The sequence below is a fragment of the Uranotaenia lowii genome, chromosome 3 (genome assembly GCF_029784155.1).
Source record: "Uranotaenia lowii strain MFRU-FL chromosome 3, ASM2978415v1, whole genome shotgun sequence".
NCBI classification, from domain to species: Eukaryota; Metazoa; Arthropoda; class Insecta; order Diptera; family Culicidae; genus Uranotaenia; species Uranotaenia lowii.
In genome coordinates, this window is record NC_073693.1 from 312,255,252 (window position 1) to 312,280,861 (window position 25,610).

Sequence of the window (25,610 nt, forward strand, 5' to 3'; positions counted from 1 at the left end):
CTCCAAAAGGGGTTGTCCATATAAATCAATATCTTAATGATATCGACGTTTTTATTCATCGAATTGGGAAGAAAATTTGCACAAAGGCGGTATTAGGGACAAACAATTGATCCAAATTAAAATCAGGGGTCGGTCAAAGGGGTCGTCCACATTAACTATTCACTGTTAATGCGATATTGTCGTTTTTATACATCAGATTCAGATGAAAATTGGAACACGAGAGTTTTGAAGGGCGAGCAATCGATTCCAGGTATTTAATTAAGTGTAAGGGGCCGCCAAAGGGGGTCGTCCATATTGACCTTTCAATATTTTTACAATTTCGCCGTTATCATACATCGGATTGGGATGAAAATTTGCACACGGTAGTTTTTAGGCACGGGCAATAGATTTCAGATGTCAAATGTTTGCCAGAGGTCGACGTAATTAGTCGTCCATTTTAATAAATTTTTCACTGTTTTAGCAATATTGAGATTATTATGAAATGTATTGCATTGAAAGTTTGCACACTGGAGTTTTGAGGGAAGGGCAATCGATTTCAGATATTTAAGATTGTATAAGAGGCCACCGAAAGCGGTTAAACTTTTTGGAAAAAATTGCGTTGTTATGTAACGATCGAGTCGAAATTTATACACGAGAGTTTTTTGGCACGGTCATTTGATTCCTGATTTAAAAATTATTAGCAGACGACAGAAAAAGTGATCGACCGATTTTTTTGCAATTATTACTTAACTTTTCATGACATATTCCAAGTTGAAAGCGAAACGGAGTTCGTATGGGATCAGCTAGTACATATATAAAAATGAATTTCTGTCTGTCTGTCTGTCTGTTCCCTATAGACTCGGAAACTACTAAACCGATTTGCGAGAAACTTTTCAGGGGGGGAGGCTTTGGGGGCCGGGGAAGGTTCCTAAAATAGTTTGAGATCTCTTTCTGGAAGGGGGTGAGGGGTCTCTTAAACAAAAGAAACATGTTTGAACAACTCGAGAACCGATGATGCAAATAGAACTAAATTCGGTATGGGAGTGTATTTGGTTACGAGAAAAGTTCCTGAAATGGTATTGTACTATGTACCTACTCATGCTACTAAACACCCTACATGCAAATCAGCAATCAATCCAAATTAAAACCCAATGAGTCAACCTTCATTTAATAACAATAACAACCATACGCGAACGGGCAGCAAAGCAGACCCGAAACGAACCATCGTTAAATGCATGTTATACTGACGCGCTTTTCCCTACCGTTGCGGGCGCGCAGCCGAAGAGCTTATTAACTTCAATGAAAAAAGATGCTGAATTGCATTCTAACCAGGTCCCAGGGATTTTGCTACTCTACTTTTGGAAACACCAGAAATGTAACATAAACATATTTTTGGCTATAAAAGAAATCCGAAAATTATTCAATAAACAGTCTTTGTTCAACCACTGACAAATGACTCTTCACTCTAGCGATTCTAGGTCCCTGTGAATGATGAACACCGCTTAAAGAGAGTCCCTAGCGATTCCAAGTCCAAGCGACTTAGGAAAACCGCAATTAATCTAAGCAGTTGGTTCACGTCGGTAAAGCTAAAGTCCGCCTCAGGTTCCGCTCGCGACGTGAAGTCCACCGACGTATTACAGTATGCTGCACCTCCCTCCTTCCAATGCGGAAAAAGGAATCGGGGAGGGGGGCTTCATACAATTTTTCAAACAATTCGAGAAATAATCAAGCAAACGGAACCTAATTTGGCATGCGAGTGTATTTGAGTTAGAAGTATATTTTAAAGATGTTTTGAGACTTCTCTCTCTTTTCAGATTGCAGATAGAAAAAGGGGAGAGGCTTCCCATACATTTTTTTCTTGCAAAATTAGAGAACTAATCAATAAAATGAAACCAAATTGGACATGGGTGGATATTTGGATACGAGAAAGGTTTCTATGATTATTTGGAACTCCGTATTCTTCGATTGGTGAGGAAAAAAAGAGGGGGGTGGGGTCTTCCATAGAATTTTTTTTTATTTTGTAGCGGCCCATCACACACTCCCCCACATTTAATGCGTTATTCGATAACTAATCATGCAAATGAATCCAAATTTCACATAGGGAGTTACAAGACTACGGAGGCTTAGGCTCATGGAGGTATATACGAGTACGAAAGATTTTTTTTTTGTTTCGAGACCCTCTCTCTCTTCAACGGGAAGAGGGGAAGGTGGAGGGAGGTCTTTATAAAATATTTTTGGATCACTCGAGAACTTATTATTATTAAAACGAAATATCAGCGAGTTTGTGAGTATAATTTTTTTTCTATGATTGTTTAAGGCTTCTTTCTCCTTTCACTGATTCAAAATGAAGGGGGAAAAGGGAGCTCCCATACTTGGGTATCCCGAGATGGCCGAACAGAAAATCAAATTGACCACATCTGCATCAGCCAAAAATGGAGAAGGAGCCTCCTTGATGTCCGCAACAAACGAAGCGCAGACATTGCATCAGACCATCACCTCATCCTTGGCAAGATACGACTGAGAGTTGCGCGTGTCCAACGGCGCGAGGAGAAAGTCGGGTGTCGATACGACGTCCGCCGGTTGGAGAATCCAGAGGTGAAAAGGGCATACGTTGAACAGCTAGAATCCCGAGCCTCGGAGCTGCCAACAGACGGAACAGTCGAAGAACAGTGGTGTGGAATCAAGAATGTCTTTATCACGACGAGCCATGGTACTCTCGGTAAAGTTTGTGGAAGACGAAGTGAATGGATGTCGGATGAAACCTGGAGGATGATCGATGATCGGAGAAACGCGAAAGTCGGAATTGAGCAGGCATGTACCGGGTCAGCCAAAGCAGCCGCCCGCTTACGATATGCGGAGCTTGAAAAGGCAGTTAAACGAGCTTGTAGACGAGACAAGAGAACCTGGACAAACTCCCTAGCCGAAGAGGGAGAAAGAGCCGCCGCCATTGGAGATATCCGATTATTATATGATATTTTTCGCCGCCTTAGTGGTGCAAGGACTAATGCAAGAATGCCGCTGAAAGACCGAGCAGGTCAGCTGCTGACAGATCGAACAGATCAGCTCAATCGTTGGACTGAGCATTTTGAACAACTTTTCCGAGTTACAAATAGCAATGGCAAACATAACCCGCAGCTCGAGGCGCCCACAGTAAGTCGCATTAATGGCGTCAACTTGGAAGCACCCTCGCTGGCTGAAATAGAAGCGGCAATCAAGGACATGAAATCCAACAAAGCGCCTGGAATCGATTGCATTCCTGCTGAAATGCTCAAAGCCGACCCTGATTTGTCAGCACAAATGTTGCACCGTCTTTTTGCTGACATTTGGGATACTGCAACATTCCCGGCCGACTGGATGCAGGGTATCCTCGTAAAGGTCCCGAAGAAAGGAGACCTGACAGAGTGCGGTAACTGGCGAGGCATAACGTTGATCTGTACAACCCTCAAAGTACTCTGCAAAGTGATCCTGAACAGGATCCAGGAGAAAATCGACGCTACACTCCGACGGCAACAAGCTGGATTCCAATCCGGACGATCATGTGTGGACCACATCACAACGCTACGAATAATACTGGAACAAATCAACGAATTCCAGGACTCTCTTCTGCTGGTGTTCGTTGATTTCGAAAAAGCATTTGACCGACTGAACCACGAAAACATCTGGACTGCTCTTAGACGACGAGGGGTCCCAGAGAAACTAGTCCATCTCATCGGAGCACAGTACGAGGCATTTTCGTGCAAGGTCTTGCAGGACGGTGTCTTGTCCGAACCAATCCCGGTAACTGCTGGAGTGAGACAAGGATGTATTTTGTCACCGCTGCTTTTCCTCATCGTTATGGATGAGATCTTGACTGGATCGATTGACTGTAGACCAAACCGAGGATTGCCGTGGAATCCTTCAGCGATTGAGCAACTGAACGACCTTGACCTGGCAGACGATATTGTTTTGCTCGCCCAAACACAACAAGACATGCAGAGCAAACTCGACGACCTCACCGAAAGCTCCAAGGCAGCAGGTCTCAAAATCAATGTCGGAAAGACCAAGTCGATGGAAATCAACACAGAAAATCGTTCCAATTTCGTGGTAGCAGGACAACAGGTTGAGACAGTGGAGTGCTTCCAGTATCTTGGTAGCCAGATTACGCCTGATGGTGGTACCAAGAAGGACATCGAAACCCGGATCAGAAAAGCCCGATTTGCGTTTGCGAGTCTCCGAAACATCTGGCGGTCACGCCAGATCTCTCTACGAACTAAGATCCGAATCTTCAACTCAAACGTCAAATCCGTATTGCTGTACGGGTGTGAAACTTGGTGCACATATGCGGTGACGACGCGAAAACTGCAAGTTTTTGTGAATCGCTGCCTGCGGAACATCATCCGCGCTTGGTGGCCTGGCAATTGGACCTCAAACGTTGAACTTCATCGCCGGTGTCATCAAAAGGCGCTAGAAATCGAGATTCGGGAACGTAAGTGGAGATGGATTGGGCACACGCTGCGAAGAGATGAAAACGAGATTTGCAGAGAGGCGCTTGACTGGAATCCAATTGGGCATCGAAGAAGAGGCAGGCCCAAAAGCTCGTGGCGGCGAAGTCTAGCCGCTGAAATCCGCACAGTTGACGAGAACCTTGGCTGGCAGCAAGTGAAGACGCTGACTCCGGATCGCCAGCAGTGGAGATCTTTTATCTCAGCCCTATGCGTCGGTCAATCGGCGCCGGACCCTTAGTAGTAGTAGTAGTAGTAGAGATACCATACAAAACAGAGTCGGGAATGGAGGAGGTTTTATCGCATAGTTTTTAAAACTTTTCGAGGTACAGAAACCATATTTTACACAGAACAATTTTTCAAGATTCAAGACCTCCCCTTCTTCCAGATGAAAAACGGTAAGAAGGAAAGTATGTATAGTTCGAAAACTTATCAAGCAAATGGAGCCATATGTGAAATGCGCTGTTGTTGGACCCTCTCCACACTGCAGGGAAGAAAGGACCATAAAAAAGTGCTCTTAATATCAAATTTCAAACCATTATTTAAAAAAAATCAGATCAAGTATTAAAAAAACATTTCAGAGTCAACAATCTTCTTTGTAATTCAATCATAATTTTATGTATAAGCTATCATTGTAAAGATATCGAAAATTTATTGATAGTGAAATTGTTTTTGCACATTTTTTTTTATTTTTAAAAGGTGTAGTAAAGCACACCGGGTCAGATATTTTTTAATAAAAAAAAATGTATTCATACTAAGGATTTTAAACGAACGGGTTAAACCCCTTGATTTCTGTTATGAGTATCTCAAGCTTTTTCCTCAATAGCACATTTTTCAGCAACATAATATTAGCAATATTTTTTTTTATTTCACTTGAGGTTTCTTTACCTTAAGCTAACAAAAAATGTTCGAAACGTTCAATATAGGTTCTTAACATGCGCTTATCAAAATTTGCCCCTAATGATTGGTTTGTATCGAAAAAAATGATGTCATGTCTTAAAAGGGAACATCACGGCCGAAAGTGTCCGTTTTTGGACCTTTTATCTATTTTCGGGGTTTTTCAATGATTTTCTATTATTCAAGGAATATAGATTGAATAAACAATATCCATCACAGAAATGGTAGTTTTTTCTTTCAAATTAGGCTCGGCCTGTGGTTTATTCTTAATCTCTCTGATTTCTCTAAATGCTTTCCACTAACTCAGCTGCCTGTTTTACCACTAGAGAGAATGTACCTACTTTCTTTAAACGATGAAAATTTTATTAGAATCTCGTTATACGGCGAATAGCGATATGATAGGATAAAGGAAGAATAAGAGATCATTATTTGCATTGGAGAGCCTTAAATCTATACGGACGTAATAAGTTATTTCCGATTTGCGACATTTAAAGTAGGCTCTAGGTTTAAAATATTAGCACTTACCCTTTTTACTTATGTTGCGCTTATTTTTTGTATTTTCTAACCCACCTAAGTTTTAACATGTTAATCATCAAAAATACATTCTGGCATTAGACTGAATTCAATAATGAAAGTTCAAATTTACTCCTGTTTACGTTGTTTAAAAATTCTGCAAAAATTCCTGGACGAGTTTTGAACCAAAATGGAGCTCATCAGACCACAGAGTTTATTTAATTCCAAAATGATTCCAAAGCGATTCATTCCATTCTGGCATGCCAAAATGAGGAGCATGTCAATTTGTGGCTCTTTTCCCCCTACTATGGTATTAATGATCGCTGTTCAACAATCGTTGGGAATATAAAAAGTTTTTATTGGTTCGATTTTGATTGTGTTTTGGTAGCCTTTCAAAGCACCCCATAATTTAAGTGATCAATTACACCGAACATAAATATGGCCCCAGCAACCGCTGCTCGTCACAATCGGTAATGAAATTAAAATAATGAACTCGACCCAACATAGCTAACGTTAACTTCAGAACAGAACAAAACAAGTGACAATCCTCCCACACAAAATGACGCAGCGGTATGTTTTTTGAGGTGGTGGCATAGCACAGCAAAAAGAGGGAACCGAAGTGCCATGGTTTCCAATGTTCTGTTTGTGGTTAATCTCGGCCATTGCGAAAAACGCACCACGTGAACAATATTTATGTGTTTGCACAGATGTGATTGGCCTAGGCCCGGATACCTTGCGGGCCCATTTGGACCATATCATATCATACCTGCCTGGGTCGGTACCTATCATGCATGATTGGAGGTGTAGGAGTTCAGTTTCATTGCAGCCAATCATTCAGTAGCCAACAACAAAGCGCCTTCCCTGGCCATTCAATTATCGGAAACTTTCCGGGTTTTGTTTATGAACGGGGCTTTTTAATTACCTGTAACATAAACCGTGTACACGTGTTTTCGTTTTCTCCCTTCGGATTTCGGAGAAGTTCCACTGCACATAGCTTTAAACATACGCATATGAGCAAATAAGGGAATTTATGCCTAATATGACAACGGTAATTGATTAGATTCCATTTCGTGGCTAATTATGAAATTATGTTATGGGCAGTGCCATATTTGGGACTGAGACACACGATTGTTGTCCGCTTGGGATTATGGCCGGCCTAAAAGGATTTACGAACCCCACCGGGCATCGATTACATTCAATTCGAGCAATGCCCGTTTTATGATACTCTGGAGGGTGGGATTTTTTTTGGCCCTGTATCACATCCAAAGGTTTTGTCTAACAAGCTTAATTAAGATATCCATCACTTGAAACTGTAGCACATTTTGCGAGTAGCCTTTGGAAGTTGCACCTATGTCACTAGGATATGCTGATTTTTCCAATTCAATTAATCGTGGACATAGCTTTAATTAACAAGATGCGATTGTGTTTGATGAACGAAATGTGTGTTTAACAAATTAAATCATCTGAAAACCTACACAGCAAAAATTATTTCCTGTAAAATTACGCAATTATCCTGTAATAAAAAAGAGCAGGACATTTACCGTATTTTCACAGGTCGAAAAACAAATTACGTGACATTTAATTTTAAGTGCACAACTTTTTCACAGGACATTTGCTGTAATAATAAAAAATTTTCGTTAACTTTCAAGGAAAACAATTTAAAATTACAAGTTTTGTTAATTACAGTTAGATTTATTTTAAAAGTTGCAGTTTTCAGTGACACGTAACAGTCAAAATTTTTTTCTGTGTAGCACGTTTTGGTTAACTTGTCAGAAAAAAGTAAGTTATTTATGATTTGGATTTATCTTAGAAAAAAAACAAAAAAATATCAGCAGGGAAACAAAAATTGTCCGTTCAGCACTCATATTACTATCAATATATTGCGGGCCAAATTTGAGTTATCTCGTTTTTCGCTTGCCGCGTGTTTACTGAAATGCAGAAGCAAAACAAAATGCTATAAATTTATTCATAGAACTAAATTCTTCTGAATTGAACATTCACAAACTCTTCTACCTAGTATTTTATCCCGCCACACGTGTCGATAAACAAATTTAAACTTATGAATTTATTGGCAATTAAGATTTTTCATCAAAATTGAACATGGCAATTTCGGTAGTTTTTAGATAGAGGAGGGTGGGGTATTGTGGGCAAGGTTAAACACGGATAACTATGAGTATATCAGATGTGTGTTGAGATGGACATCTCAATCCAACTGTAATCGTCGTCGTTTTGTGTAAGCATATATTTGAAAGGACTGTATTCGAAAAAAAAAATGCAAAAATTTCATTTGTAGATAACTTTTAAGCGGATAAATGAAAATTGATGAAATTAAAGGGTGATACGGTCAAAATTTGGTCAAGGGAAAACGCGTGTAAATCGGTGAAATCGTTTATTTAAAAAATCAAATTAAATTTCTTTTCCGTGTTTAATTAGTATAAAATTCAGGAAAAATATTCAGTTAGTCTTCCGCTTTTCCTAATCCGATTTGCCGGGCCTTACGCTTAACCCCTGCCATCAGATTTTGTACAGCCACCTTGTCCACCTTCTTCCCGCAGAAAGCCAATTTGCCTTGAACTGCTCGTCCTTAGCAGTTTTCTTGGTCTTCTTTAGGTTCCGCTTGACAATAGCCCAGTATTTCTCCATTGGGCGAAGCTCTGACGTGTTGAGAGGGTTCTTGTCCTTGGGAACCACCTCCACGTTGTTGGCGGCGTACCACTCCATGGCCTTTTTACCGTAATGGCAAGATGCCAAATCTGGCCAAAACAGTACGGAACAACCTTGTTGCTTCAGGAAAGGCAGCAGACGTGTAATTAAAGACTCTTTCACGTAAATTTCTTGGTTGACAGTCCCGGAAGCAATGAAAATGTTGCTTTTCAAGCCACAGGTACAGATGGCTTGCCAAACCAGATATTTCTTCGCGAACTTTGACAGTTTCATGTGCTTGAAAATATCTGTTACCATTCCCCTTCCTTTTGCCGTATAAAACTCCTGTCCCGGAAGCTGCTTGTTAAAGTTCCCCAAACACTTTAATTACATTTGTAACGGTTGATTCGGCAACTTTAGGCGATTTGCGTGCGAGTAGCTTGGATTTTCGCGATGCGCGAGCTAAATTTTGATACGCTGCTCTTCTTCCTTGGACGGCAGTTTGACAACTGAAGAGTGAATTACAAAATCATAATAGAAGCACAGAGGTCAGAGTTCGGACTTGAGCTCAAAACGTGTGTGAGAATACCTACCTTAAATTCAAACCAAATTCGTAAGTGGACTAACATCCATAAGATGTCGCTACCAGTACACTTATTTTTTTCATTTTTTGACACGCTTAGAAATTAATGCTCATCGCTTATCTCTAAGGAGGCCAGTGCAATATATGACAGTTAAAATTTTTTTTGTGTAATAAATTTTAAAAACATCATGATTTAAAAAATGCAAATCATATTCCAATCACATTTTAATCGCTGTCATTTGTCTCAGCATATGCCCCATATTTCTCTATCAATATTGGCGCTGAATTGAAAGTTGAATTCCAAGTTTTGGAGTATGGGCTGGGATTTTTCTTAAACAGAAATTGTGAACATAAATGTTATAATTGTAAATTAAATGAATAAAATTATTAATAATCATGAGTTACAAGTCCTCTTCTATCGATCTCAGGTAACATCAACTGGAATATCGACCCATAATTTACAATTATGACATTTATGTTCACATTTTCTGTTCTAGAAAGCTGTTTACTGATAATAAAATCCCAGCCCATACTCCAAAACTTGGAATTCAACTTTCAAATTAGCACCAATATTGATAGAACAATATGAGGCATATTCTGAGCCATATGACAGCATGAAAAGTGTGATTGGAATATGTTTTGCAGTTTTTTTTTTAAATCATGATGTTTTGAAATTTACTACTCAAAAAATGTGTAACTGTCATATATTGCACAGGCCTCCTTTAAGATAAGCGATGAGTATTTATTTCTAAGCGTGTCGAAAAAAATGAAAATAAACATAGTTGTACTGGTAGCGACATCTTATGGATGTTAGTCCACTTACAAATTTGGTTTGAAACTTAGGTAGGTATTCTCACACACGTTTTCAACACATTTTTGTTCGGGGCTCGCTATCTGTTATCTGTGGTAGAAGCAATAATGTGCCTTTATATCAATATTTTAATCATATTTCGAAGAACTTTACTAATTGTTTTAACATTTTCAAAAAAGCACACAAAAAGCTCACACACACCTTCAAAATGAGGGGTGCTCAGGTTTTTTAAATGCAAAATTTAAAGAAATACTCCAAGTTGATATTCACCAAACTTTTAACGTATCACCCTTTATGACAAATATCTCCGTTATCATAAATTGTTTAGTAAATCAATGCAAGTCATCCACTATTTCAGTTATAATATGTTTTTTTTTGGTTTCTCATGGTCGTTATCAACGATAACTGAACGATCTGAAATTATTCAGACATGAACTAAATAATAAATAATAAATAAAAAGCAAAAAATTTCATCCTTTGTAATTTAAAATAACAATTTTGCAAAAATTCAAATAATTTTTTTGCTGTGCTCTGTACCTTTGGATCCTTCCAACTTTCATTTTCATTAATACAGATTACATTTTCATATTCATACAACCAGTTCTGCATATTTTCTACTCAAAATTGCCATAAAGTTTTCACTTTAACATAAATCTAAAAATCTCATCATCGTCTTCGTAAAAACATTGGGGCTCGTATGTAAATTTTTACTATTATCAAAACCTAAGCAAGATTTATTCGATAAGAGCCCCGGAGCACTTATGGGGTTCTCAGTGTCAAAAGCTTTTTTTCCGGGTTCTCGTTTCTTTCCGGAATTCCACGGCGGCGTCCACGTTAGCTTCCGGTAGCCGGGCTGAGACATTGTCTCCTCGTCGTAGCTTCCTCGTAACACTATCGTCGGCTTTGAAGAAAACCGAAAACCTACACGCACCGTCATTGTCCTTCAAGAAAGCCAGAGCCAGGAAAAATAAGGATATGATAGGCTTGTCTCGAGCATGTTTTCCTCCACAACAACAAAGCCGGCATCCTTACTCAGTTCGGTACTGCATCATATTTTAGATGGGGTCGTAAAAATGACGTGGATTCAGCAGTTTTTTTTATACTCTTCTTTCGTTCGTTTTGATAACTTTGTTTGTGTGCGTAAGATTGTTTGTTGTATAGAGCGGTCGGGAAAGATATTTCACATAACTCCACAAATTCTTGAAACGTTTTGGGCACATTTCTTGGGGAGAAGGTTCAAGGGTAGCCCGGCCAAAAAGGGGGACCGGTACCGACAAACGGCCTTCAATATGTTTGGGTCAGGATTGGGGTGGATTCCTTCTTCGACAAAGACGAAAATGCCGAAGACGATGACGGTGTATAGATTGTCGAGTCGTTTGCCGAAGACATCCTTCCTACTTTGAGTGAGGAAAACCATCATAAGGAACTGTCATTGAGATGAGCTATCGCCCACCGGTTATGGTGGATACGTGAGAAGATTTTCGAATAAATGGGACCCCCGGATTAGGAGTTGATAAGTGAGAATTGTGTGAGCGTACTTTGTTGATTGGATTGTAGAAGGGATTTAGAATTTACCCGCCCCCCGATCTGGCCTCGAGATGATATTTCTTCCGAAACGATCAACCCAAAGCATCAATAAATAATCATACAAATTTGGTGTGTGCTTGGAAGAAAATGATGATTTCAATTTCGGGGAATTACTGAAATACCGTTTGTACTTAAGCTACATATCTTCAATTTGAATAAAATGCGGATTAAATTTTGAAGAACTTCTTTGCAACATTTTCAATAGTTTTTGATCCATTGATACAAATCCACTCAAATTGAATAAAAAATCTTATTGGAACATTCACATAAATTTAGTTAAACAAAAACTAGTACTCTTCACGTTATTATTTTTTAACAGCAAAGCTACCCAAAATTTAAGCTTCATCTTAGAAAGGTGATTTTTTTAAACAAATTTAGACTAAATCAGATTACCTTCTCTGAAAATTCGCCACATTAAAGAAGAGACTCTCCACTATCCAACCCTTTTTTAACAAAAAAATGTTTTAGAGAGTTCACAACAACTTTATTTTTGATTTAGGTAAGATTTGAGTTGCTTCAATGCTGACTATAAGTTTGGAATTACTTTCTTGAAATCATGAAAATTTGGTAGGCTATATCTCAGCCATCTTATGACATATTACATTTCTTCTGATCTTATTCGATAGATCGTCAGCAAAAACTTCTTCGTATATTATTATATGACTCAAACTTAGCTCAAATTTCTTACATTCTACAAAAAATGTACTTGAAATTCCAAGCCAATTATCTCAAGGTGGGGGGAGGACAAAATAAAAAAAACTCAAGTTGCCCTCGAATCCTTGTTGATTTTTTGCAAAAAAAAAAGTTTGAGTTGACATACTATAAATGTATCCGCTCCTTTAGTTATCAACCAAAAGATATCTTTAAGATTAGTTTATGTCATGTGGAGCAAACATATACATATTGTGAAATGCATACAAAGAATCTGTCGCTCTCGATCTTTCGAATGGAATAAAAAAAATTGCAAACCCTCAATTACAAAAGATAACTGAAAAAAAATTAATCAAGCAATCAAAGCATCCAAAAGTCACATATGTACTTGAATAAAGGCTGGAATCATCGCCGCGCTTTTATTTAATTTTAAATTAAAATTTTAAATTCAATTTTCAATTTAATTTTAATTTATCAACGTTTTTCTACAGATTATAGAATAAAACACGATTTCAACCAGATATCCAAACGGCTTTCGCTTTGTCTATAGAAAAAGCATAAGATAGGAGTACCCATATCATTTGTATGAATTGATGCTCTTTTCCAGTTTTTAAGAAACTTTCCAAATAGTTTTTTGAATTATTTTATTTTGCTAAAATGCAATAATTCTGAGATCAGATCTTGCTCCAATTGTAATATCCTGCATTTATTGAGGCTTTTTACCATTGTAGTCATTCGTTCTCTGCATGAATATTTTTCATTACATTATTTTTTTTCAGATTTTGCGAAGCCTCAGATAAAATCGTTGTTCACGAGTATTTTGGAGATAGCATCTCTGTACCAATATGTTTAATTTCAAAGATTTGAATTTCAGTTAGGGTAAGTGTTCCTAATCGATTTTGCCTGTTTTTGACGTTATTTTTCACTTATCACAATTATCAAAAACATGATAATGTAAAGGATCATGTGAACTTTCATTTACACACAAATTCGTTTTCTAATTCATAGGATTTTTTGTAAAATCCGGATTGTTTCAAAGTTTGTCCAAATCGAATGGAATTGTTAGCAAATTTCTTAAAAGACACCTGTTTAGAAATAGAAGATTAAAGCTGAATTTGTCAACCGATTTTTTTGAAATTTTTTGTCGGATTGTTTTTTATCACGATTTAGGTAATAAGTATGTTAGAACCATGTTTTTTTCGTGTAAAAACTAAAAAAAAACATATGTCCACAATTAGGAACACTATTTTCAATGTGTTCCTAATTATGGACATAGTCAAAATTTTCTAAACTATATCAAAGTCATAGAATATATTTGAAATAAATTTGATCGATAGAATTGTGTTTTAACATTATTTTCAACGATCTGTTAAAATAAACTATTTTGAGCTAATAAAACATGATTTTTTTTACTTCAGTATATCTCAAAGCTAAAAATGTTGAAAACATATTTTCGTCAGGTTGTAAAGATCGCACCCTTCGCTACAGAGAAGGAAACAATCAAGTTACAGAGAGCTTCCTAACGAGAACAGAATCGAAAGAAAAAATTTAAAAAAAAAATTCAATTAAACACGTTATATACTGCATTTGGGGCACGATGCTACACTTTTCAACTTCAATTGCTTCTAAAAAATGTCCACTGATAATCCTACCGTTTGTTCATCAAAAGTTTTAAGGTTAATGGGACATCAAATTAACGTAGTCAGAAAAATAATTGGTTCCACCAGTTATTTTTAAATTTACAAAACATGCAATTTTTACCCTACTAAGAAAAAGGAGTATCTAAGTTGCAAAAACCTTTGTTTTTAATGAAAAATAAAAAAAAAGTTTAAACAGTTATAGTTTTTGACATATTTGTGATGTCGTTACGCATAAAGCACGATCTGCATTTATTCTTGATTTTGTTAGAATTAAAGTTTATAATTTTTCTGTCAAAGATTTATTTTTCAAAAGAAAGCATAAAGGTGCTGTATACATTTAGGGATAAAAAATACTACAACAAATTTTACATCATATTCTAGCATATGGAAACAAGATTTAAACTGTGGATCATTGATTTGCATGTCGATGCATTTTAGCCCAGACTGGTAACGAAATTTTAAAAATATTTATTTCAAAAAATTAAATGATAGTCCGAAAATTTCCATACACCAACAGTGTTGATATAGGATAATAAAATTCATATTAAGTTTGTAGGTAATATCATTAAGCCAATCCGTCAAATTGTGTAAAGTTTTTTACGGCATCAAGACATGTAAAAATTTCGATTTTTTAAATTTTCTATGAGAATCAAATACTTCAAAAAACTATCTCACGATGTGAGAAACTATGGCATCATCGTTTTGTTATCATTAAATGATAATTTTATTACATTATATAAAAACAAAAGTTAAATAAGTGTTGTGGTACACAAATGTTGTATCGAACCATGCTATTGCTCTGTTCGACTGTACTTATTTGTATCCATTACAATGAATTTTTACTTTTTGAAATATTATAAATGTATCCATTGGCAAAGTTAAAGTTTGAATTGTAATAAGTTCGACATCCACTACTTTCTTCAAAACTAGCGTAAAGGAATATTGTGTAGGATTTAAATAGTCCTTATTTCTGTATTCAAATTCCAAAAACGTTGTAAAATTTATAAAAAGGTGAGTTTTGAGATTTTTCTCATTTAAGTAAGTAAGTTTAAGTAAAAAACAGACCCATATGCAAAATCATGAACAAATAGTGTAATATTGGGTACGCTGATACATTTTTCCTCATATGTTAACATTAGGAACACCCATATGTTAACATTAGGAACAATTAGTGCCAAATTAGGAACACTGACACACTTTATAAAACATGATATTTTTCGAAAATTAAGGCTTGAAATGATTATTTCAAACCAAAACAGAGTTCAGAAAAAAATTTGGAACTTAGTTACCAAAAAATTGTATATCTAAGTATTACATATTCGGCGTAATAATATCAAATCTAAAAACCTCTGACAAAATATGGCGAAATTAGGCTCATTTACCCTACATTGCAGGTTCGTTAAACTATACAAAGCAAAAAAAATGTAACGATGGACGATGTTATTTCTGGAGATGATGTAGTATTAGGGTTTTCTGTTGCAATAATTCATCTAAACGATGTTCACAATGCGAATTAGCCGTGAGGTGTAAAATCACAACCTTCTGTGTGATATCACAGCCAGTAGTCAATATTTTCCACAATATACGTTCAAATTTTACTCTTTTCAAAAAATAAGAAACGGATTACGGACCAAGGCTGCATTTGTTTGGCTTGTAAGCACATACTACCAAAAATAATTTAAAATGTAAGCAAACCTATCGCTTCGAATATAATTTCATTATTTTTCAATTCTAGGATATTCAGTCCAATTTCATCAGCAGCGGTGCAAAAAATTATAAATGCCGAACAGCCGGATACATCAAGACGATATATTATCAACTACTCAAGTCATGTGCAGGTATTGGATGTAATATTGTAATACTTTATTTACTGTGACAACTGTGCTCAAATCCAATGGCACAACGTAATTGAAATTTTCCGATTGGATGATTACATAAATATTTTCAAAGTCGAAACACTGACCCGGTGTGCTTTGCCTACACTTCGAAAAATTGATAAAATTTGTAATGATTATTGAAATTATTCATTATTTGTACAACATTATCAATTAAATAAGAATATCATGCTTATAAAAGCAACAACTTAAGTTTCGATGTTAAAGTCAGAGATGATTAATTCAAATACATACAGACCCCGTTTGAATTTAGCAACATGCCCGAAAATTTTGTGTTGCAAAAATTGAACGGTTTTCTTTCACAACTTTTTTTTTCCATTTATTCCTACAAAAAAAATCTTTCAGTCAAATTTTCCATTTAGCACTTTTCTTGTTTTGTTTATCATGTTGGTTTATTAAGTCATACTTGATATTTTTGTTATTGTACATTAATTTTCAATTGTTTTTTTGACATTTTCAGTCATTTATTTAGTTCTCGGGTTATTCAAAAAACCTCGTTCCTTTCCATTCCCCCTATGTAAGAAGAAAGGTGTCTCAAACCATCAGAGTAATGTTTCATCTATGTATACAAAAGCCCCTTCCCACTTTCAATAGCTCTACTTGAATGATGTATGGGAATATGTATGGGAGAGTGGGAAATCGTGGACCACTTTTTTTCGTTGTTCCATAACTTCTTTATTATAAAAGATAAAATGAAAATTAAAAATGGCATGGTTTTCTACATTTTCAAGGTATCATAAGGTATTTTTTAAATTTTTTTTATAAGTTATTTTCCCTAAATTCTGACTGTTTTAAAAAAAGCAATATTTTTTGGATTTTGAAAAATGGTGGGGAATCGTGGGCCACTAAATCCAAATTGACCAAATAACATGCATAGCTTATGAGTTGACCCAAAACTGTAATTTCATAATTCATTTCATTATTTTAAAGCAATTACAGTTGATGAAATAAAAACTAGAGCTGTGTATGATCGAATAGATTCCAAAACCTGGCTCGTGAACGTTTTGGCAAAATTCCTTATATAGAATGGACAAAATGTTTTTCATAACTCTTCATTTGGCATAAGAAAACATTACGGATAGGAAAAACGTATTTTTAGTTCTGAATGTGTACAAAACTGTAAAAATATAGGTGGTTCAAGATGTGTGGCCCAAGATTCCCCACAAGCTATGATTTGCAAATTCGTTGCGTTTGTGTGACTTATTGATGTTTTAACAAAAATTCCTTTTCCACGTGAAAGATCATGACAAAACTAAGATCATAAGCGTATGAGCATATTTTTGTTATGAACTTTAGGTTCTCCATCGATGCATTTAGCGGGTGTTTTTTTAAATTATTTAAGTAAATTTTTCTTACTTTTTTTAGCTTAATAAATAAAAGAAGCTTATGATGCGTATTTAAGTCAACAACATATAGAAATATATGCTCACGCAAAGCGACCACGATGACAGTTGGTTAAAGATTTTTATCTTAACACATATCTGAGATATTAAAAGTGGCCCACGTTTCCCCATGGCCCACGATACCCCACTCTCCCCTACCATTATTTTTATATAATATTTTATAAAAAAACATTATTTGAAATAATCTCAATATACTTGGTGTTGTCCAAATTCCAAATGTAACATGAATTTATATTCATATATGTTTAGCTTGGAAAACTGATTCTGGTTGAATGAAATTTTAGGAAAGATTAAAAACAACAGTTCCACATCTTTTGATAGGCAACGAAGTATTGTTATTTTGAACTTGTTGTTTAAAATAATTTTACAATATTTGTATGCTTAGATACATATGAAAAATTTTCAAATATTTCGATGATACAACTTGTTTGCGGCATTTTTAGTTTTGTTTACCAAAGATAAAATTCAAACAAATCTTAGCAGCAAAGTTTATTGATAAAATACTACATTTTGCTTAAAATTTAAGTACACAATATAAATTATAAATCTCATTTTTTTCTTTGACTGAAGGGGTAGCTAACGCGCCGTTGTACTGAAGCGGAGATTGCAGGTTCAAGTCCTGCCGGTGAGCCGTTGTATCTTTTTCGAAAAATTCATGATAGTTACGGCTTATGTTCTTTCGTTCTTTGGTACTTAATGTTTCTCTAATTCTCCATCACTTACGAAAATGTGATTATTTGCAGATACAAAGATGTACCAAGCGATTTTATAACGTTAGTACAGATAATGGGTTCAGATAAAAGCATGTATTGATTCCTACTATTCAAAATATTTATTATCATTTCAGTTGATTGAATTGAGCCTTCCCAGACTGCTGACATGATTTGCCTGCTGATTTTTAAAATTTAGGATTACCTATAAGATATTTTTCAAGCAGTGCAGTTGAAAAATTTTCATAACATTGATGAGATGAGCACCTGTGAAATAATGACACATATAAAATATATATATTTTGAAATTTAAATAAAAAATGTTTGGGGAGTTACCACAATTTTAACTTTTGGTGGAAATGGACCGGAATAAATCCCATGCCAAAACGCTATATTTTTTTTGTAAGTCCTTCTACGAAACACACCGCTTCAATGCATGCAAAATAACACAGAGGCCGATTTTCAAGTTTTCGTGACTATAAAAGACAGACAGACAGACAAAAATTCACTACATAAAACATACCATTTGAAAAAAGGACTAATCCTAAAAAAGATCATACTGATGAAATTCTGACGAAGCATCATATAGAAATTTGCACGGTGATTGACATTCGCGGGAGTAAGACGAACATGTCCTACAGCAATTGATAAAATAAAGTATCAATACATATTATACTGAGGACAACCTGTACCTTCCACTTCTGAATGAAGATGCGTATGAGGTGGTAGAAGCACCAAAATGGGCCAGTGGAATTATCACAAAAATACAAATAAATACATGTATAGTTTCAATCATTAAATATTAGACGGCCCCAAATTTGTATGGGAAATTTCAAGGTGCGCGTGTTGTGCTATTATAAGTCGAATTGAAATATAGGTTTGGTATGAAATATTTGTCATAGTTTAGGCTTTCAGCAAATCGGCCGAAGGGAGCCAAAGTTATTGATAAAAAACTGGATTATCGTGTTCCTCCCGAACAAAATGTCTCAAAATCCCATACAAACTTTAGGCTCGTTGAGCGACTCCTTCCCGTGATTCGATCTGGCCCAAATTTGGCATGAGACCTTGTACTAGGCCTAGGATAATTTTAAATCTGCAGCGCAAAACTTTTTCAAATGTTGGGACACTCAATTAAATATGTTTCTGACCATGTGATAATGACCTACAGAAATTCTTCGAGTTGATTCATTTATACTTCCCACAACGGATACTTTGAGAGCTCTTTTTATTCAAAGCTCCTAGAATATAAAAAAAAAACAGATATGAAATTCTCAAAACACCGGTGTGTCTTCAATTGTGCATATTTATTTTTCAGTTTTCAAGTAGAAATAAAATCTTTTTTGAAATAGAATAAGTCAAATTCAGTGATTCCCCACAATTGACCTTAGCCTTATTAGCAATTGTCGCGCACCCGTGACGATTTATTTGCCTGAATGTTCGGTAAGGGAAACCCCTCCAAGAAAGACAGTGAAATTTAAAACAACACCATTACCATTTGTGTGAATCACTTGGGCAATTGCTCCTGGCCCTTCCCCAAAGTTTACCCTTTCGATCCATCCACTCAGAACCGACATGCGGCGCAGCATTACGAATGCACTTTATTCACGTCATAATCACCTTTAGTTCTCGCGGTCTCTCTCTCTCTCTTTCTCTCACTCCCGTGGCGCAAGTTTTCATTATTCCAGTTCGTAAATGACTTTTCTTTCGCATGGTAGGTCTCAATTAACAACTTTCACCCGACACCTTTTGCTCCATATTGCGCCCTGAGATATCGCTTCATTACATTGTAGGAACAGTGGGAAATTTTTGTGTTAAATTGTTTCTGATCTGTCAAACATTTTAACCTTCTATTTTTTCCTAATTGAATTTTTCAAATCTTTGATAATGTACTTGAAATTTATTGTCAAAAATCCAGTTTCATTTGAACAATTTATGACTAGTTTTATCAGAAATCACCCAGTATTCGGCCACGTGAACTTCTCACATTGCAGGTCGAAGTAACTGCAACTGAAATGAAACAAGAAGAAACTTAGAAAAAAGTAAGGCACCCAGCCAAAGGTTAGGTTGGGGTTGAAGCCGAATGACGGCGACGACGTTTCTCGCTTTGCTTGCTAGTGCCCAAACACTTTGGGTATCGCGCTCGCTGCGGATTAATGCAAATGAATATTCATTTCTTGAACGTGGAGTGTTTTCACATTGCACCCCATCCATTGTTACCTTCAAGATGCGGAGTAAGGCGACGGAGTTATTGGTTCTCGGAGTTCATGCTGATAAGATTTGTCTGGCTCGAGCTGTTGGTTATCTGGTGATCCAGCAGCAGCAGCAGCCAGCAGAGTGAAATGGTAATTTTAATTTACATTTTTCACTCAAAAGGAAACATAATTAAGGGAAACCGGCGGGAAAAGTGTGTCTCGATTTTTCATAAATGAATTTAAAGCTTCAGATGAAGAAAGAAGGTGGTGGAAGACAAAGATGCAAATAAGCAGAGATTTTTACAAATGAAATATTTTTTCTATACCTGTGTACCAACTTACTTTTGAAAGAATGTTTTATGAGCTCTATATAATTTTAAAGGATTGATCTTTTTAATAAAAGGTCGTAGAAAAACGGAGTCAATTGAGGCTTCAGATATCAGATTAAGATAATGCAGATAAGGTGCTTGGAAAAAAAGCCATCAAAAATAATCTTAAAATATCATTTGAGGTCTCAGCAAACATTTTAGAAGGTATATCGAAGGAACAACTCAACGCAATAACGCAGGAACTCAATCAAATATACCAAATGAAATGATCGTATTAAGCTAACCAAAATAGCATGAGAATGATTTGAGTTATCATTAAAGTGAAGTGATTAACGATGAATGGGCGTGACTTCAATTGACACTCAAACGGGTGGCTTCCTTTCTTTCCTAGAATCTCCCGAAAAAAGATGTTTACACGTTTGTCACCACGCTCAATTTGGTTGTTTTACTTGCCGGGCCCAAACAAATTCTCGGAGCGAGAAAGAAAAGAGGGAGAACTCCACGATTTGAAAAGTGTTGCTAAACTGAGCGGCTAAATTGCGTAAGAGAGCGTCACACGCTTTTTTAACACGTTCGTCGCCACGCTCATTTTGTTAGTTTTACTAGCCGGGCCCAAAGAAATTTTCAGAGAGAGAAAGCAAAGAGGGAGAACTCCCATACTTGAAACGTGTGGCGAAGCTGAGCGGTAAACTCTAGTAAGAGAGCGTCACACGCTTTTTGATGTGATGGGGCCCCCCAGGAAATACACCCGTCACCCGAATATGGGTGCCGTGGCGACGAACGTGTTAAGGTGACGGGGCCTCTCAGGAAATACAACCGTCACACGAATAAGGGTCCCATGGCGACGAACGTGTTAAAGTTAGAGTCTTAGTAAAAAGATGATGAGATTTTCCTAATATGTTCATCGACACAACAATAATAACTTGTTACTACTGTAAACAGGGTCTTGCCTATAAAAAGGCACGAATTTTACTTTAAAAGTTAGTTAATAATAAACCGATAAACTGAAAACATCAAAACTCTGCTTTAGATTATGGGCCTAGAAGAGCTCTGAAAAGAAAAGTCAATACTTGAAGAATAGTTAAATTCTTGAAACTGATTTCGATAAACGATTCAGATGGCTACGACCCAACAAACATTTTTGTAGGTATTTCACATTATAGAATGATCGTATGAAACTCGAAAAACAGTGGAGGCAATAAACATACATATTTTCAACCTCTGGCTAAAACGATAAGAATATACGAATTGGAAGATATTCGACACCTTATCCAAACATAATGAAAGAATGCACGAGAGTACACATTTGTTTCTTTCATCGCATGCAAACCGTTGCCAGCGACAATATTTGCTGCTTCTGTCATTGGGCAATTCGTGCAAATACACCATCTGATTTTTAGCAATCTGGTTGCACATGCATAGAGAACAATAAAGCTGCTCTCTCACTTGACCAACGCGGGAGAAAAAAAGGAACGAAATCGTCTTCAAAATCTGCTAACATGGCGAAGTTTTTATCATATCCTATTTAAACCATTTAATCCGACTTCGAGTAACTCTTAGTTGCGTTAGTTGGAATTACGATTCGCAGTAACGTTTTTCATGACTTGAGTTATCATTTTTAAAGCGATTTTATGTTTACACATGGAAGTTGCGCGTCGAGACCCAGCTTGGAGAACCCTCCAAAAGGCTTTATTGGTGGCATTTTACGCCGATAGCCACCTGGAATACGTCTGGGATAAAACGACGGCCAAGGCGATGTGGACCTCGTTGGCCAATACGTTTGCGAAGAAAGGGTTTGCCGCTCAAACCTACATTCGGCGATCCCTGGATCTTCGACGGATGGACGAAGGAATCACTTTTAAGGACCACTTCCGAAAATTCGACGAATTGGTACGGCAACTCAAGGACGTTGTGGTCACTCTTACTTTACTGGACCAGGTGAGCCAGTTATTTACTTTGCTCCCGGCATCATACGATGTGGTTATCACGGCGTTGGAGAATCTTGCGGACGCTGAGATCCAGCTCGAAAATGTGAATGCGCGTTTATTGGCGGAAGAGCAGAAGCGAAATGGTCGCGACAGTGATCCAGGATCTGAAAGTAATGTTGAAAATACGGTTCTGGCAATGGAGACCAACAAGTCAATGGAGAAGAAACGGAAGTTCGCTGGTAAGTGTTTTGGATGTGGAGTTTTCGGCCACAGGCGGTCAGATTGTTCCAAAGAAAGGCGTTCTAGGAATGCTCAGGCCCCAAACAGTCCAAATAAATTCCAATCCTGAAATGGCTCTGGTCAGTCCGAATATCCTAAGAAGGTCAAACGGGAAAAGGCTGATTTGGATCACTTGGTATTGAAAGCGCAAAGAATCAGGGACGGATGGTGGTAACGAAAGAAGGAGGCACCAGAGGAACGGTCGAAACATCAACCCTAAAGGTTCCATTGAAGCTGAGCAACGTGTTATATGTGCCAAGTTTGCAATTCAACTAGCTTTCTTTGTCTGCGTTGCTTCAAGTCGGAGTGAAAGTCGAATTCCAACCAGATCGTACTGTCATTCGGAAATATTTATGGCCAAGTCATAGCCGCGGCTATTATGGAAGGAAAGCTTATTTTCATCCACATGAAGGAAGTGCAAACTGGAAGAGCGTTGGATGGAAGTGACGATAAACTGGTTCGGTGGCATTAACGTGTTGGTCAAATGAGCTACAGAAATGTAAAGAAGCTGCAGCAGTCAACGATGGTCAGCGGATTGGCGATCTAAAAGGCTATGCAGCCTTTTGTAATGAATGCGCAGAAAGTAATTCGAACCGAATGCCATCCAAGGGTTCCAGACCAGCTACGACTAGACCACTCGAAAGAATCCATACGGATGTCCGTGGAAGGATCACGTTAGCTACTTAGAGAACATCCATAAATGACGTAGCATTTGGGGGGGGAGGGGGGTATTTGACTTTGTGTGACGATGTGTGACGAGAGGGGGGGTAGAGGTTCAAGAAAAGCTACGTAGCTTTAATTAAATATCGAAAAAAAAATCAAAATTGTTTTGAGTAATTTTCACTTTCACACGCCCCTTGGTTGTGCGTTTTCCATACATACGCATACAGTCGCAGATTTTCTATTTAAATGATGCCTAATTTAATCCAGTCTGAACATGTAGCATTTGACACCTACTGCCCGACTGTTTTCAAGCGTATCAAGGAGCATACATGCAAAAAATGCAATTTATATTTTGCTTCAAATGTTCTCCAAAAGGAGCATAGCAAAATCCACAAGGCTCCAGCCTCGGATAGAAAGATTCGTCGAAAGCGAATTGTAGGCAAAAGAGGACACGAAGTGCTGGCCATCACTCCGGAGGACGATAGAGAGTGGGTGGAGGCAGCTGACATCGCAGATGCAATTATTCCAGCCGCACAGACGATGGAGGAAAGCTGCCCAACGACTTCATTGGAATCCAGAATGGAAATAATTTGGACCTACGCAACTGATTGAATACTTACTAGCTATCCTGTTTGTAGAAAGGTAGCTTGATTTTTTTGGACTGACTGATATGCTTTTTTAAAATTCCATTTATAACTTCTTTCTCTTTTTTTTTTGTTATTTTTTGTATTATTCTTGCAAAATGCTGATAATAAAAGTAAAAATTAAAAGCCCGATTTTTAAAAATGGGGGGGGGGGGGCGTTTATTAAAGCTACGTTATTATTTAGGGGGGGTCTATGACTTTGTGACGAAATGCTACGAGGAGGGAGGGGGGGTATAAAAACTCAAAGAAAAAAGCTACGTCATTTATGGATGTTCCCTTATGATGGGTTCCAGTATTTCGTGTCTTTTATGGATGACAACTCTCATTTTGCCGGGGTTTATCTAATCAAGCGAAAAGATCAGTTTTTCAAATATTTCAAGAATTTGAATCGATGGCGACGCAAAGTTTGGAGTCTGAATTTCGAGCTTAAGGTGCGATCTTGGAAGGGGGTACTTCAGCAAGCAACAGCTGGCGTACTACGAGCAGCGTGGTATTATGGTGGAGCCCACGGCTGGATATACACCACAGCATAACGGGGTAGCCGAAAGCTTAAATCGAACGATAATCGAAAAGATACGATCAATGCTGACTTCGACTCAATGCTGGAGCACCGAAGTACTTGTGGGGCGAGGCAATGTTTCACGCTGTTAAGCGGCTTAACCTACAGTCTCAATAAGCAAATGCAATCTTTTCTATTCACTCACTCCTGTTGAAAAAAAAAAATTCGCCACTCTGCAGCGCCGGGTGATGTTTGGATGTGTTGGTCGAACAATGTGGAATGATTATCTCGATCATCTACGCAAGAGGGATGAAAGTCGAACGACTAACCACCACAAAGATCAAAATTTCATTTGACATTTTTTTGCTCTCCGATCAAACGATTGCGCTCTCCACGATTGTCACGAATGATGTGTGGTGGTTGTCTCCGGAAAAATTCAAACGATGGTGACCACTTACAAGCCTGGTTAAGCCCCACCGACGTCATTTTTTGGCTGTGTGGTGTATTTCTGGATTCCTAAGCAAAAGCAAGGGAAATTGGACCCAACTGGACAGCAATGCACTATGCTTGGGAATGCTCCTAATGGATACCGCCTAGAGGAAAATATTCGTCGCACGGGATGTGAGGTGCAATGAGATGTATACAGAGCATGGTGACTGGCGATTATAAGAGGCCCTAGTTATTTCATTGAACACTCCAAATCCTGTTGAATCCTCGATTAGGGATGCATCGGTAAAGTACATTTTATCAGCATCGACGTGTCTATATTTAGCATCAAAAACTTTAGGAATCAAAAGTGGACGATGTTGGTCCAGGATTCCTCGAATTTCCTGCTGCACAGACAAATAAAACTGGACAGAAGAATGGTCGTAGTCTGGGTTACAAACACGAGTTGGAGAGAACGAAGAAGGATTGACCTGCAACGACATGAAGACATGGTATATAGACATAAATCTAGTTTGAAGATTTAGCTCAAAAAGCCTTTCAAAATTTACAATCACCAATGGGTTCATGACCTCACACCTGATGAGGAACCGGAGTGATAAAAAAATTTTTTTTTTATTTGGTCCTTAGGATTTTAACATCTGGATGTCATTCATCCCTCTCTAAACTTTAAAGTTAAATTACAATTTATCAAATTACAATTTATCAAATAATTTTGTTGATTTTAAAAATTTGATCATTTTGTTCTCCTTTTCTGGATCGTTGGATAGTGCGGTGCGCAGGTCGTGATTAATCCCATTCAGTGTTCGTTCTTGGTCGTAGCAGGGGCAGTTGATGAT